Source organism: Myotis nattereri (genome assembly GCF_964212035.1).
Source record: "Myotis nattereri genome assembly, chromosome: 16".
Taxonomy (NCBI): Eukaryota; Metazoa; Chordata; class Mammalia; order Chiroptera; family Vespertilionidae; genus Myotis; species Myotis nattereri.
Window position 1 is genome coordinate 28,682,584 of NC_138091.1, and position 14,709 is coordinate 28,697,292.

Genomic DNA, 14,709 nt, shown 5'->3' on the forward strand with positions numbered 1-14,709 from the left:
TGACCCCGTGCATCTTTGCATCTCCCTTGGCCAGCACAATGCTTGAAAGATGGCAGGCAATTCAATCTTTGTCTAAAGCAGTGGTTCTCAACCTTGGCTGCACATTAGAATCACCTGGGAATCTTTTTAAAATCCTGATTTCTGGGCCTCATCCTCCGGAAATTCTGTTTCTTTGTTATGGGGTGGGGCCACAACATTAGTAACAAAGAAACAGAATTTCCGGAGGATGAGGCCCAGAAATCAGGATTTTAAAAAGATTCCCAGGTGATTTTAATGTGCAGCCAAGGTTGAGAACCACTGGTCTAAAGAAAGGAAACTATGAATGAGTGATGAATGACTGGTGAATGAATGGAGAGTGTGTGTGAGGTCAGAAAGCTTCACACTAATGGATCGTCCTTTTAGAAGGCTATAGAGGGGATAAATGATGATGAAAAAATAAAATAAAATAATAAAATATTTTTTTTTTAAAAAAGAGGCTGCCTCAGCTATAGACTCAATCTTAGCCACAATCAGTCCCAATGATCAGGAATTGGGAGCTTTCACCTGGGCAATCATCTCAGCTGCTAAGGCTTGTGTTGTCTGTATTTCACCCAACAATAACTTTTGAGGAGTAAGAGGTTCATATTTTTTTAAATATATTTTATTGATTTTTTACAGAGAGGAAGGGAGAGGGATAAAGAGTTAGAAACATCGATGAGAGAGAAACATTGATCAGCTGCTTCCTGCACACTCCCCACTGGGTTTGTGCCCGCAACCAGTGTACATGCCCTTGGCCAGAATCGAACCTGGGACCCTTAAGTCCGCAGGCCAACACTCTATCCACTGAGCCAAACTGGCTAGGGCTAAGAGGTTCATATTTTAAAATGAAGCAATCTTAGCTCTAGCCGAGTAACTCACTTGGTTAGAGAGTCACCCCGATACACCAAGGTTGCAGGTTCAATCCCCAGTTGGGGCACATACAAGAAGCAACTAATGAATGCATCAACAAGTAGAACAACCAACTGATTTCTTCCCCCTCTCTCTCCCTTCCCGTCTCCCTCTCAAATCAATTAAACATTAAATTAAAATGAAGCAATCTTTTTCAGTGACATGATAGAGCACTTGGGACCCTCTATGCTGTATAATTAACATCTGGGCATTCATCTTTCCACTTTGTCACTGGGTTTAAACCCTTTGTTGGTGATCATTTTCTCAGGATATGACAATTTCAAAGTAAACTGGCAGTTAATTCACCAGCACTTAAAAGTAATAAGAGAGCAAAGATGTCAGAATGAAATACATGTTTCTTTGAAAACTCAGGCAACTATTTTGAGATCTGCTTAAGCATACAAACCTGAAAAGGAGCAGGATGAAAGAGCTGCTGAATTGTGATTTAGTTCCGATAGGGAACCATTAGGAAGGCGGTACGGGAAAATGAAAAGAGGATTAGTTTTAGAGTCTTGAGGCCTGCATTTGCGATCCCAGCTCCACTTGTTTATAGCTGTGCCACCTTAGCTACGTCTCCATTTCTCTTGTCCATGAACTATACAGATTAATGTCTACATTGCAGCATTGTTGATGATGCAGCGAAATAATATATACATAAGCTCAGAATCTGGCATGCTGTTGGTGCTCAATGAATGTCCCTTCACTTCTCTTTCAAAAAAAAAAAATAACATTCTGACATAGCATTTATGATGTTTCTGTGCCTTTCCTGAATCATGGAAAGAACAGCTGATTTGGAAATGGGGAGGAAGAAGAATCGAACACGTGTACAGAGGTAAGATCACTCAGGGACTTCGGAAACCACTCCAGATACTCCAGGCTGTTCCTGTCCCTGGGATGTGAGAGAAATCAGAGGGTCTATTTGACCTTGCAATGCCCTGCTGGTGCTGCAGCTGAAACCTCTGGGTAGATCAAATGAATAGGGCATTTCTAATATTGAGTCAAAGCTCCTAGCTCATAATTTGGATTCACCATGGTAGAAAGATAAGGGGCTTTGGAGCCAACAAGTAACAGTTCAAATTCTGGCTCAGCCTCTTCCTAACTTCATGAGTCATAGTTATGTTGTTGGTAAAATGGTAGTACAGCACCGTATGTCGTTGGGTGGCTGTGAGTGTTAAATTTGATAATACATATCAGCAGTTAATATCGTAGGTTCATGACAATCCAGTTTTCTTCCTGTCTTGGATCTGAGTATTGCTTTACCCTGATAGACTGGGAATTAGTCAATAGAAAGTGATGTAGCAGAAAAGGCTCATAGGAATCAGCTCCCCCAGAATTTTCTTATGTTAAATAGGTCCCTAGGATTTCTCAGAGTTGTCCTCTATGCCACCTAAGTGGTGGCCAACTTATCCATTTTAGTTTGTTTTGTGTTTAACAGAAATAGTGATGCTACTAACAAGAAAAATTTATCAATAGAACAGATGTCTGCAAACCAGTGATTTGTCGCAAAGCCTCATTTTACATTTGAGTAAACTCAAGCCAATGAAAGCTTAGGGCTTTCCAGAAGTCATCCCACTGGGGAGACAAATGGTGGTTTATCAAATCCTTAACACGAAATTGGAACATGTCCTAATATCCATAATGTCATGTGAGAAAAACGAGTAGAAACTCTTCATGGGAGATAATTATTACCTCCTACCTATTGTGACTTTCCCCCCAAAGGCATCTCTCTCCAAAATCTCATAAGGTTGTATAAAATAACTCTGTTTACACACAGCAATTTGCAAAAAGAGATATTCAAGTATTTCCAGCATATGAATAAATAATAATAAAGGAAAGGAATAGGTGTCATGAAAGATATGCTGTAAAGGTGGGATGAGCATTTAGATCTGGGATGAGGGTGGAGAAATAATAAACTCAAGAGCAGCCTATCTAGGATGATTGCAGATGCTGTTCTATAACCTGGAATATGGTTGAATCAACTATCTGCAGAAATAAACACATGAACATAGAATGTACTTACATCCAGGTTTTGGAGCCAGAGTTCAGTTCTAATCCTGGCTTGGCCACTCACTTGCTATACACATATTCTACCCAGACTTACATGAGATAGATATTCCTTTAGAGATTGATAATGTATCTTTGATCATTTTCAGTTACAGATGACTTCTATTTTACTTTCTGGATGTCTGTGGGAAGTAAGAAGATCATGGAAGAGGATCAGTGTTTTCCTACTTTATGGATACCTAAAATAATTTATTAAAATCCTGACAGGGATCAAACCCCATAAAAAAAAGCAACCCAGAAATGAAAGGGATTGAGCTTATGGCTTGCAATCTCCTTGAATAGAGTAACCTCTGAACCCTTCAGAATTTCTGGAAGGTTCTAAATGATCTGTTGCTTTGTTCTTTCTCCATTTTGTCTGCAGCCCCTCTCCCTTTTACATGTACATTAGCTTTCTCTCTTGCAGACTGGAGGGCTTTGCATGGGCTGCTCCTTCTCTTTCACCTGGGATGTGTCTTCTCCTTCACCACATCACCATGACTAGTCAACCTCTAACCTTAGTCTCAGCTGCGTATAACTTTTTTAACAAGAAATTTGCCCTCTTCAAATTTAGTTCCACTATTCTCATTTTCCTTAAATCATATGCTTTTTCTTCATGGTACTTATTTTTTAGCTTTCATGTGATTATTTAAAATGCACCCCAGTCCTTTCAGAGTTATAAAAACCATGCTTATTTGGCTTTATCTGTAGTTCCTGTGCTCAGGACATAATGGAAACTCAAAGAATCTTCCTATGAATAAATATTTGCCCTTAATTTACCCATTTGTTCAACTACTGTACATCTTTGGGTCTGATAGGTACCAACTTACCAACAAACAAACAAACAAAACCACCCAGCAACTGATGAAAAGTAGAATTTTATAATAAATATTGATCATATTAATTTACATTAATATCATCTTCATTATTATGTTTCAGATGAATATTACTATCTCTTATTTAAGGATTATTTGGTCACAAAGATAAGGAATCCACTCAATGATGCCCAGTACAAAGTCTATCTGGGGATCTTGTAGAGCCAATTGCAGAAAACCGAACTGCACATCTTGAAACAGAAGTCTTCAGGCAGTCTCTCTACCACTCTGTTTTCTGGCTCTGTCATCTTTGCCTTATCCTGAACGTGGAAGGATTGTCTTTGTTTCAGAACGGTTTTCTCAGTGACTCTCCTGATTCCTTCCCCCCATAATGGTGGCTTGCACAGGCAGCAGCTTGTCATGAGCCTGACTTCACCTCTATGTCTGTGACCTTGTAATCCCAGTGCCCAGGATTGTCTTACTCAGACTCTGCCTGGCTCAGCTTGAACTCTCAAGAGGCAGACACTGTCATTGGTTGGAGCCTATTCATAAGGGGGTTTCCTGAGGACCTTGCTGTGTAAGGTTTTCACAAAGACCTGCAATCCAGAGCCCTGAAGCAAAGATTCATGCTCAGTATGCGGCCTTGAATAAGAAAAGAGAGAGGTAACAAATATTTAGAAATTTTTCTATTAAAGTATTTAATGAAAGAATTTTGATTTTGACTTTGCTGCATTATTATCCTATGGGGAATAATTTATTCCTCAGTGGCAAGAGGTAGCTGGGGTGTGATGAGTACTACATGATTATTATAAAACCAGAGGCAGAAGCAAGTCTTCATTCTTGGGTTCAACTTTGTTTTCACAGGGCAGGGACAGTGTTTATGATCAAAATCTGTCTGTATACTTTGTAGGTACTCAGTAAATGTTTAGACAGCTGGCCACTTGCAGAAGTGTGGATGTGCCCATATTTAATAGAGGACATTGTAGGTTGTACAAATGATGCCCATATTTCAGGCTTCTGAATATGAGTCATGCTAATAATAACCTCTCTAATAGGGTTTTGTGGGGTGGGATGCTGATAATTGGCATTCCCATTCTCCCTTCCTTAGTTCTGAATCAACTGAGATAGACAAAATATTAAGGAAGAAGGAGAGATGAACAATTTTATTACTTGTTAGAGCCAAAATAGAGAAGAAGACATAGTTGCCACATACAAAGGGCTTCCTAATAACCTTGCCTCCCTTTCCTGCCCCCCCCCCTTCTTTGAAGTACAGAATTGGACTAATGAAAGCACCAGCTCTAGACTGAAAACTTCAAGGAATTGCTAACTCCCATCTTATTCAAATTGCTCTCAAGATGAAAAAATGATGAAAAGCTACCTGACTTATTTTATGATGATAGTACGATTTTGATACTAAAACCAAAGGAGATTGTGAGTAAAGCTAATTATAGGCTAGTTTTATTTTCTAATATAAATAATAACGTTTTAAATAAATATTTATCAAACAGAATCTAGTTCATAAACAGAGGTGGGTTTACCAAGGGGATAATGAAATTTAAGCCTCAGAGTCTTTCTGTTATAAGAGCTCTTTCTAAGTCATATTGTTTGATTTTGGAATTTTGTTCTTAAGGAGTGCCTCCCACCCCCATATGTGTAAGTTTCACATCCTACAGAATCTGGATTGTCTCCGTACATATACATATACTTAAATCTATCACACAATATAAACACACCATGAGCAATTAGGGTAGTTTTTAAAAATGCTGTAATCTATTAACTACAATAATAGAAAAAAGGAAAATATCTGATCATCTGAAGCTATAGAGAAAAAAGCATTGAATAGATTTCAATATCTATTCTTGAAAACAGAATAGAATTTACACAATACAGGGTAACTACCAAGAACTGCCACCAAGCATTATGCTTTATTGCAAAATGCTAGAAGCATGTCCTTGAAAAAACAAGTCAAGGAGGAGACCCACTATTCACTCTTGCTACTTCTATTCTATACCAGCCTTGAGATCATAGGCAACCCATTAAGACAATATAAACAGATAGTATAAAAGAGGAAAAATAGGAAACAGATTTTATTTTAAGAGAAATAATTGCATTTATAGACATACCTAAAAGAATCGAATGATTAATGAATTAATAAAAGGTTCAGCAAGTTTATCTAACACAAATTTGAAAGTCCCAAATCAATGACCTACTGATGCACAAACAAAAACCTCATTAGAAATTTTACTATAAAAAGATGTCACTTACAAAATAAAACATTTGTTATAGATGAATGCACTCAATACGGTTCAACCGAAATCACATCACTGGTTGATAAATTAAGAAAATTCACATGGAAGGAGTAAGAATAATCAAAACAGGAAAAATAATAAGGAAGTGGCATTCACTATTGACATTGACCTATTCACTAGTGACATTGACCTATTATAAAGCTTTAGTAGTTAAGATCACCTAGTGGTGGTGCAAAAATAGCCAAGTAGACTAATAGAACACAATGTGAAGTCCAAACAGAGACCTCTATCAATAGGGAGGTCGGTGAGACAGCAGCATAAATCAGTGAGTAATTCAGGGGCTGTTCCATAAATGGTGCTGGGACAACTGGGTAAATTACTGGGAGGAAAAGGTCTTATCCCTTTCTCCTGTGAGACACTGTTAAGTCAAATCTAGGTGGCATACATATACAAATGCGATCAGCAAAACTTAAAAATTTTAGAAGAAAATATGGAAAAATATTATTATGACTTTAACATGGAGGAAGATTTCATAAATAAGCCACACAAAGCATAAGCCAAAGAAAAAGATACATCTGACAGACTCAAGAGGCAAATTTTTACATAACGAGACACATAGTAAAATAGAATTAGAAGAGGAGGCACTGACAGGAAATAGATATTTGCATCACATGTAGACAATAAATGATGAGTGAATGGACCTGAACCATGTCTGCACACCCTTCCTAATATTTGGTGAATTCCCTATGATGTGATTTACCATTCCCGCCAAGCAGAAACTAGCTAGGGCTTAGGCAGGGGGCTTAGGTATCAATGATCAGATATAATGGGGCCAGCCTTTGGTTAGGAAGCAAGACCCTGGCTTTAGGGGACAGCAGACAGTGTTTCCAGCCCTCAGTCTCGAGGCTCCTTGCTGGCACACTCAGTGTTGGGCCCAGCTGTGCAGCAGTGAGGCCTTTGCTGTGACAATCCTGCAGTGTGATCTGGACAAACCACAGGACCTCCCAGTCAACTCTCTGGTCCTTCCAGAGATTCCATTGCTTGCCCAACATCCTTTTAATAGATGCCATTTCTGCTTAAACTAGCTAGAGTGTGTTCTTCTGCTTGCAAATAAGAACAACGACTCATACAATTCATATCCAGAATACATAAACAGCACTTACAGAATCAATACAAGAATTTCAAAATGAACAGAAAATTCAGAGGAGAATGCCTGCGCAGAAGGGCTAATTAGTCTATGAAGATGTGCTCAACAACTCTACTAATCAGGGAAATGCAAAGTAAACAACCAAGTAATCCTTCACACTCACCATATAAGAGAACATTAAAAGTCTGTGAAGACCAACTGGAGGCAAGGATGTGGTCAAAGAGCGCCTATCACTATTGCTGATGAAATGGTAAACTGGTACAACCATGTGGGAGAGCACGCAGTATATCAAGCGGGAGCTGTGCATGCCCATGATAGCCACAATTGCCCTTGAAAAATCCATAGGAAAACCCCATGCTGGGGGAAGTTAGTCTCATTGAGGTTTAATTCATCTCACCTCCTGCCTTGGAACCATTTTTTTCCAGTTAAAAAATCATATAAGGTATAAAAACCATTTTTTTTCCTGTGTTTGGGGGTGAAGTTATACCAAAAACATGTATCTCTAAGTGTTATAACCATACTCAGGGAGGTGAGAAGTCTAGAAGCATGAGGAACCTGTGCTTAAGGGATGCCGTTGCCTCCATGTCAATGCTGCTGTTGGATGTGAACTCAATGGGATATCAGATAGAATCATGTGCTTTTTAAAAATCATTGTTTATCCCTGCTTTATAGACCAAGCTAACGCAACTGAATTTGCAGAATTAATTGAGAATATGATGTGACTCAACCTCAAGTAAAATTGTTTCACTGTTATAGAACAAATCATAATTAACAAAAGCATTCTAGAAATCTGTGGCTTTACCAACGCAACGTCCTTCAAACATGCTCATATTATTGTCTTCATACTCATTCGTTTATTGTGAGCCAATTCACAAGACAGTAACATTTTTCTAAAATGTTACCACTATACTTCATTTCTACCCACGGCTGCACCTGTACCTAAAAAATTCACAGTTTGTCCTAATTTTTCAGTGTATGTGCCGGCCACACAATATATTCCAACATGTTAACCCCAGGGAACAGGCATTCTTAAGATCATGGTACATACAAGATGTTGTCTATAGCCTTCTCTTTAGGTTTTTTATGCCAAATTGAAGGCAATCTTAACAAATTTCCAAATGGCAAGAGCCTCAGATATATAGAAAGTATTTTCAAATGCAAAGGGAGGGGGAGGGGGGGGAGAGAGAGAGAGAGAGAGAGAGAGAGAGAGAGAGAGAGAGAGAGAGAAAGATTTGACAATTTGGAATGATAAGATAAATAAAACAACATGGAATTTAAAAGAACTAAATATAAGGGACCTAAGATGAAAAAATCAGCTACTCAGATTGAAAATGGGGAAGATAGGTATCTGAAGCATTTGAAAAATAATTCAAAATTTTAATCAATAAGAAGGTCATTATGATAATGAGTTGCTTGAGACTTCATACTGACAAGTGAGAATTACATAAATTTAAGTCCAGGGGAGTTGATTTTGTAAGGCATTAAAATTATGCAAACATACTTTAATGATATTGCTTATGAGAGGCAATCTTTAATATGTTTATAAGGAGTCATTACAATTCACTTGAACTGGGCCAGTCAAATCTCAATAAAAATGCCAAGTAAGTATCCAGGTGACATCAGATTTCTGTTTTGCTGAAAACTGCCTCCTGCACAGTAGGCTTCCAACCTCTCCTCAGATGTGAGGGACAGAAACCTTATCTAAAACAAAGCAGGGAAGAGAAACAGAATTTGGTGTAGGAAATATGACAGGGCTGAATAGCTGGCCAGAGTTCTGGAAATGTGATTTGCCCCAGAATGATAAGAACAAAGTCATGATTATAGCAAGTCCCTCAAAGAATCTTAGATGTGGCAAAGTCGGGGATAAAATGAATGGATTTGTTTAGATGCATCCAGCGTAAGATAGGATGTCTTTCCACATTGATGGAACTGGAAGATGAAAAAGAAAATCACCCACCTGCTCTTGGATAGATGAGAGAATGAAATGATTAGAAGGCGACTAAGCCATTCTCAGGTAGTGTGTGCCCTAGAGAGATTTGACAGGGAGACAGCTGAAGTTAGAAGGCACCATGTGGGCCAATCCAAACCAGGAAGTCTCAAACTGATTAAAAGAACACCTTGTCTTAGGTTGTCTCCTAGAATTCATTTATATGTAGGCTGCTTTCTGTTCAGCCAATTTAAGAAATATATTATTTCCAACTGGGCAGGTAGGTATCTCTTGGGGCATTTGGGTGGAAAAAATTTTTACGCTTCCTATTCCAAAATACACAAATGATCTTTCTTAGTGCTGAGGGCAGGTCGATGCAGGCAGAGTAAACTGAACTTGCCCCTGCCTTTCTGTCCTCTTCAGGCCCTCAACATATTGGATGTTGACCACTCACATTGGATAGGGCCATCTGCTTTACTCGGTCCACTGATTCAAATGCTAGTCTCTTCAAGAAGCCCCACACAGACATACCCAGAGATAATGTTTAATGACTTATCTGGGCATCTCTTGGCCCAGCCAAGTTGACAAAAAAAAAATTAACCATTACAGCTGTTCTCCCACGTGTTTCCCAGGCATTTTTCCTCATAATACCCAACCAGCCTCCCCCACCACTATATATATATATATATATATATATATATATATATATATATAGTGAGGAATGGAGAGGGAGAGAAACATCAATGTGAGAACTCATCTGCTCGTTTGCCCTGACTGGGACGATGCCCAAACAACTGAGCCACATTGGCCAGTGCTCCCCAATCTTTGATATATATAGGCCATGCTATTACTTGCCTTAGTGATATTTTCCTAGCCAACTATTTTATTCATCTATCCAAATCCTATTTACTCTTTAAGAAACAACTTCTATTCCAATTCTTCTATGAAGCATTCTTGGTCTCTTCCAGGCCTTGCCAATAACCGATTCCCTGTGCTCAGTTTAGCGCTTCACTCTTTTCCCTTGTTTCATGTTAGATTTTTCTCCTTCATGTGTCTAAACAGCACTTAATCCAGGAATCAGTTTTGTGTTTTTTTTTGTGATTGTAGAATTCAACTCTACGTGCTTGTTTGTGTGTCTATGTGACTCATCTCGAATCTTGTACAGCACGTGTGACACTGATAGGCATATAGTGAATTCTAAACAAAATAACAATTTTTCCAGACTCATAAAATTGCAATGAGAAGACACCAAAAAGAGCTGTTTATTTCTGTAGCATATCTCTCCATGGACATTTTCTTGAATTCTTCCAGGTTGTCATTTTCATGGAATATTGTTAATAGCATATAATTTTTTTACAGGATTCCTAAAAAGCTTTAATATAGTGTACTTACTCTTATCATACACCTATATTAAGAAATTAATTAATCCCCAAATATTATCTAACACATTTATTCGATATTAAGTGAATGGGCTATATATAGACACCAGCAATTTCTGGGCAACTTTCGCCTCCAAAATCAATTCATCTTACCTTCTTGCAGAATTTGGAGTTTGCACATTAAAGTTTTCCTGAAGATTTAGATCTCTCCTGAACTTATTCAGCTGTTCTCTTGGGTATTTGTGCTTTGGCCAAGTTCAGGTATGAGCTTTCACCATATGATGACTCGTGCTATTATTTCAGGATGCTTCCATGTTTTTTTCTTCAACTTGCAGCTTCCTATCAATGAATTCTAGATTGCCCAGCAGAAGTGGCAAGGATCAAATCCACTTTGCAGGTGGCTGCCATATTTCTTTCTTCCTTTAAATCCTTTTTGTCTGTGGAAAGTTACTTTCTACGCCCATATGTTTTACCAAGAGGTACTCTGGCCCTTGGTTCCCTCATCCCCTTGTGGGTACGTTTCTAGAAAAAGCCCTGTAACTCTCATTTCCCTCTCAAACAAATATCTGACTATGAAGACTTAAACTGTCTATGCCTAGAGGTACACTCACCTAAAACTAGTTGAATTGCAAGAAAGTGATTCAGGATGTTTACAAGCGCCCCCTTTCGGTGCTATTTTAGTCTGTTTCACCTTTGTTAAACCACTAGAGCTGCTGGCTTCCCTAACATCTGCAGTGTCCGGCATATTTTCCAAGCAGCCTGACAATGATGGGAAGACATCTGAGACAGCCCCTCTCCTATGAGAATCTTGCCATTTGTGAGTGATAAACTGGGAGAAACACTTGAGGAAAATCCCGTTTTTAGGATCTGATTTGAATATCCCCAGCTGTCCGAGGAGGCAGGAAAGTCAGGATCTACTCCCAGCGCTGCCCTGATTCCCAGTGTGGCCGTGGGCAAGCCAATGAATCTCTCTAAGCTGCAGGTTCCTCATTTGTAAATCCCTAGAGTCGGGCCAGATGATTTCTGGGGCCCACTTGCAATCTTCTCTGCTGTAAGTTTTTTCATCATTGATATTCATTGTGATTTGCGAAGAGATGAGGATTTCGAGCAAAGCGTTTGATTTAAAGCCTGTGCTCAGAAGTGCTGTGTATCGGGTACAGTGAATACTAATGGGGGGATTTAGATGTTTTCCAGGATGAGCTTCAGTGACTTCCAGAATCTTCTCCAGAGCTCCAGATCCAACAATATTCTCTCCCAGATCCAAGATTCATTTTTCAGAGTGAACATGAATAACAACAGGAGCCAAAAAACCTTATTTATTTATTTAATTTTTTAGAAACGGAGAGCATGATATAGAGTAGCCTGGCCAATATGAATCACATGTTCATCGGTCCACCAGGGATGGTGTTCAGTCATCTTTCTGCCAGGGCCTGCCTGGAAAGGGAACAGTTAGCTTGCCACTTGTTTTTTTTTGTTGTTGTTTGTTTGTGTTTTTTTTTTTGCAATCTCTAAAATAAAAAAGATAGCAACAACTGAATACTGAATAGGATGTAGGCAAACCCATCTCTGGCCCAGAGAAAGCCCAGCTTGAGCCCTATTCTCACGAATCTTGACTTCTAGCCCTTACCAAGTTATCTATTTGTAAAGCAATGACTCTGGAGTTCTAGTGAGCATCAAAATCACCTGGAGAATTTGTGAAAACATGAATACCTGGCCCCAAATCCAGCCATTCTGATTCAATGGGCCATGGGTGGGGTCTAAACATTTGCATTTCCAACCAGTGCTCAGGGGCTGCCCCAGCCTTTCTGATGAGCCCACTCTGAGTCGGACTGTTCTCAGGCAGTACGGCATCACACACAGATGATGTTAAGTAAATGTTGACAAAATAAATAGGGTATGCAGTACACAAATGAATATTTTCTGTGATTAATGATTCATCTTTTACTCTGATTCTCAAGTTCCTAGTTCCTAACATAATTGGTTAGTGTACAAATAATAACACCCAGCTCTTGTGGTTTCTATGAAGATTCAATAAGATGATATATATGTAAGCACTTTCTAAAACGAGAAGTCTTACTCAGATGTGAGATGTGTTAGTGCTTATAGTACTAATGGCACTAGAACTCACTGAAATTTGATAGAACCGTAAGCTGAGCTTTTGAACAGGGAGGTGAGTCCTACACCTTGTCCAAGGGCTTATTAAGCTTCTGTAGGCTACACTGGAAACCTAACTGCCATATACAGTAGGGCGCCATGTTCACAATTGTTTCTACATCTGGGAAAATGCATCCCAAATTCCCAAGTTAATTTTTAGAACACCTATTTATGAATTGGAAAGATAATAGCAATAAAAATGCAGGTTGTATAGGCTCCTCCCCGATAGAGAATTTACACATAAGGGAGAAGAGAAGGCTAGAATAAACACTTTGGTACCAGGTGACAGTCAGAAACATTATGAGCTCATTTTTACAGACAGATAACTATAGATGGATAGGTATAGATACATGGATGTGTGCATGTGTGTGTGTGTGTGTGTGTGTGTGTGTGTGTGTTCTGTCTGCAGAAGGCACCTAGAAGCAAATGATACCTCAGTAGAAACAAGCACTCCTAGCATCTGAATCTTGGTTCCTAAACACTGTTCTCCAATCAAAGAAGTCAAAGGGCTTTAAAGAAATGACTGAGACTGGTGCTGTGGTGCAAAAGATACAGGATGACCCGGGAGTCTTACAGTGCCAGACTGTAGAAAATGCTAACAAAATAGATACAGACTCTATAGGCATTGAGTAATAACCCAAAGAATAGCATAAGCCAAACTGAATATACCTTTTAAAAATTAAAAAGAACAGCCGAACTCATTAATATCCTAAGGACTTCTCCAAGCTCTGGGTGTAAAGCACCTTTTCACATTATGTGAAGCATAAAGGATTTGAAGTCAGAAACCATTTCAAATTCGGTTCTGATGCTTATTGTGTGTCTTGCTGAGTTGTGTCACCCACGCCTTGATGTTCCAGTTTGCTAGATTCCTTTTCAGCATTGTCGGGAGCACCACATGAGATAATGCATGCAAAAGCACTGTGGGGCTATAAAGTGATATGAAAATATTAGTTATTATCTATTAGCTTTATTATCCTGCTGCAGTGATTTTTTTTTCAAAGCATGGTCTGGAACCCTGAGGGATTCTTAAAACCCTTTTTGTGAAGGTCTTTGAAGCCAAGTTATTTTCATCATAATTGTAAGATGTGAGTTGCTTTTTTCACTCTCATTCTCTCATGAACATAGGGTGAAGTTTCCCAGAGGCTGCATACCATGGGATGGCATCACCATTTTAGTGAGATGTGCATTGTTTTTCTTGTGTTTTAACAACATCTCAGTCTAAATTTGTAATATCATATCAATTGACATAACTCATAGAAATCAGAGAGCTCGGTGTATTTGAAATAGTTTTAAAAGGTAAAGGGTTTTGAGACTATGAGTTTGAGAACCACTATTTCATCTCATTATCATTATATATTCCAAAATGGTAATTAAAGCAGAATTTTAAAAAAGATTTTTTTACAATCTAGAATGTTAAAATGGAAGTTTCATGGGTGATATGTGAATAGAAGTCAAAACAGCAAGCATTGCCCTCGCTGGTTTGGCTCAGTGGATAGAGCATCGGCCTGTGGATCAGAGGGTCCTGAGTTCAAATCTGATCAAGAGCACGTACTTCCCTTACAGGTTCCTCCATGGCCCGGGCCCTGGTAGGGGCATGTGCAGGAGGCATCCAATCCATGAGCTTCTTTCACATCGGAATTTTTCTCTGTCTTTCCATCTCTCTCCCACTCTCTCTAAAAATAAATGGAAAATATCCTCGGGTGAGGATTAAAACACACACACACACAAACACACACACACACACACACACACACACACACACCCCAAAAACAGCAAGCATCTTGTTTGTCTTTTAAATGATTTTTTTTAACAGGAAAAGAAAGGAAGAAATAATAAAGGTACGTAATTTTTTTCAAGGCAGGTATATAGTACTCTTATATTGTTTATTATATTATTGTTCTTTTCATGGCCAGCTCAAGTGAGCCACACTTTGGTAGTTTGTCTGTTTTCCATATTTCAACTCATATTGTACTGAAGCTTTGACACTCTGTGTCTGTTATTTCTCAAGAACTTGACAATGACCAGAGGGTTTACAGTACAGGCAAAATCTGATGCATATTTCACATGCACT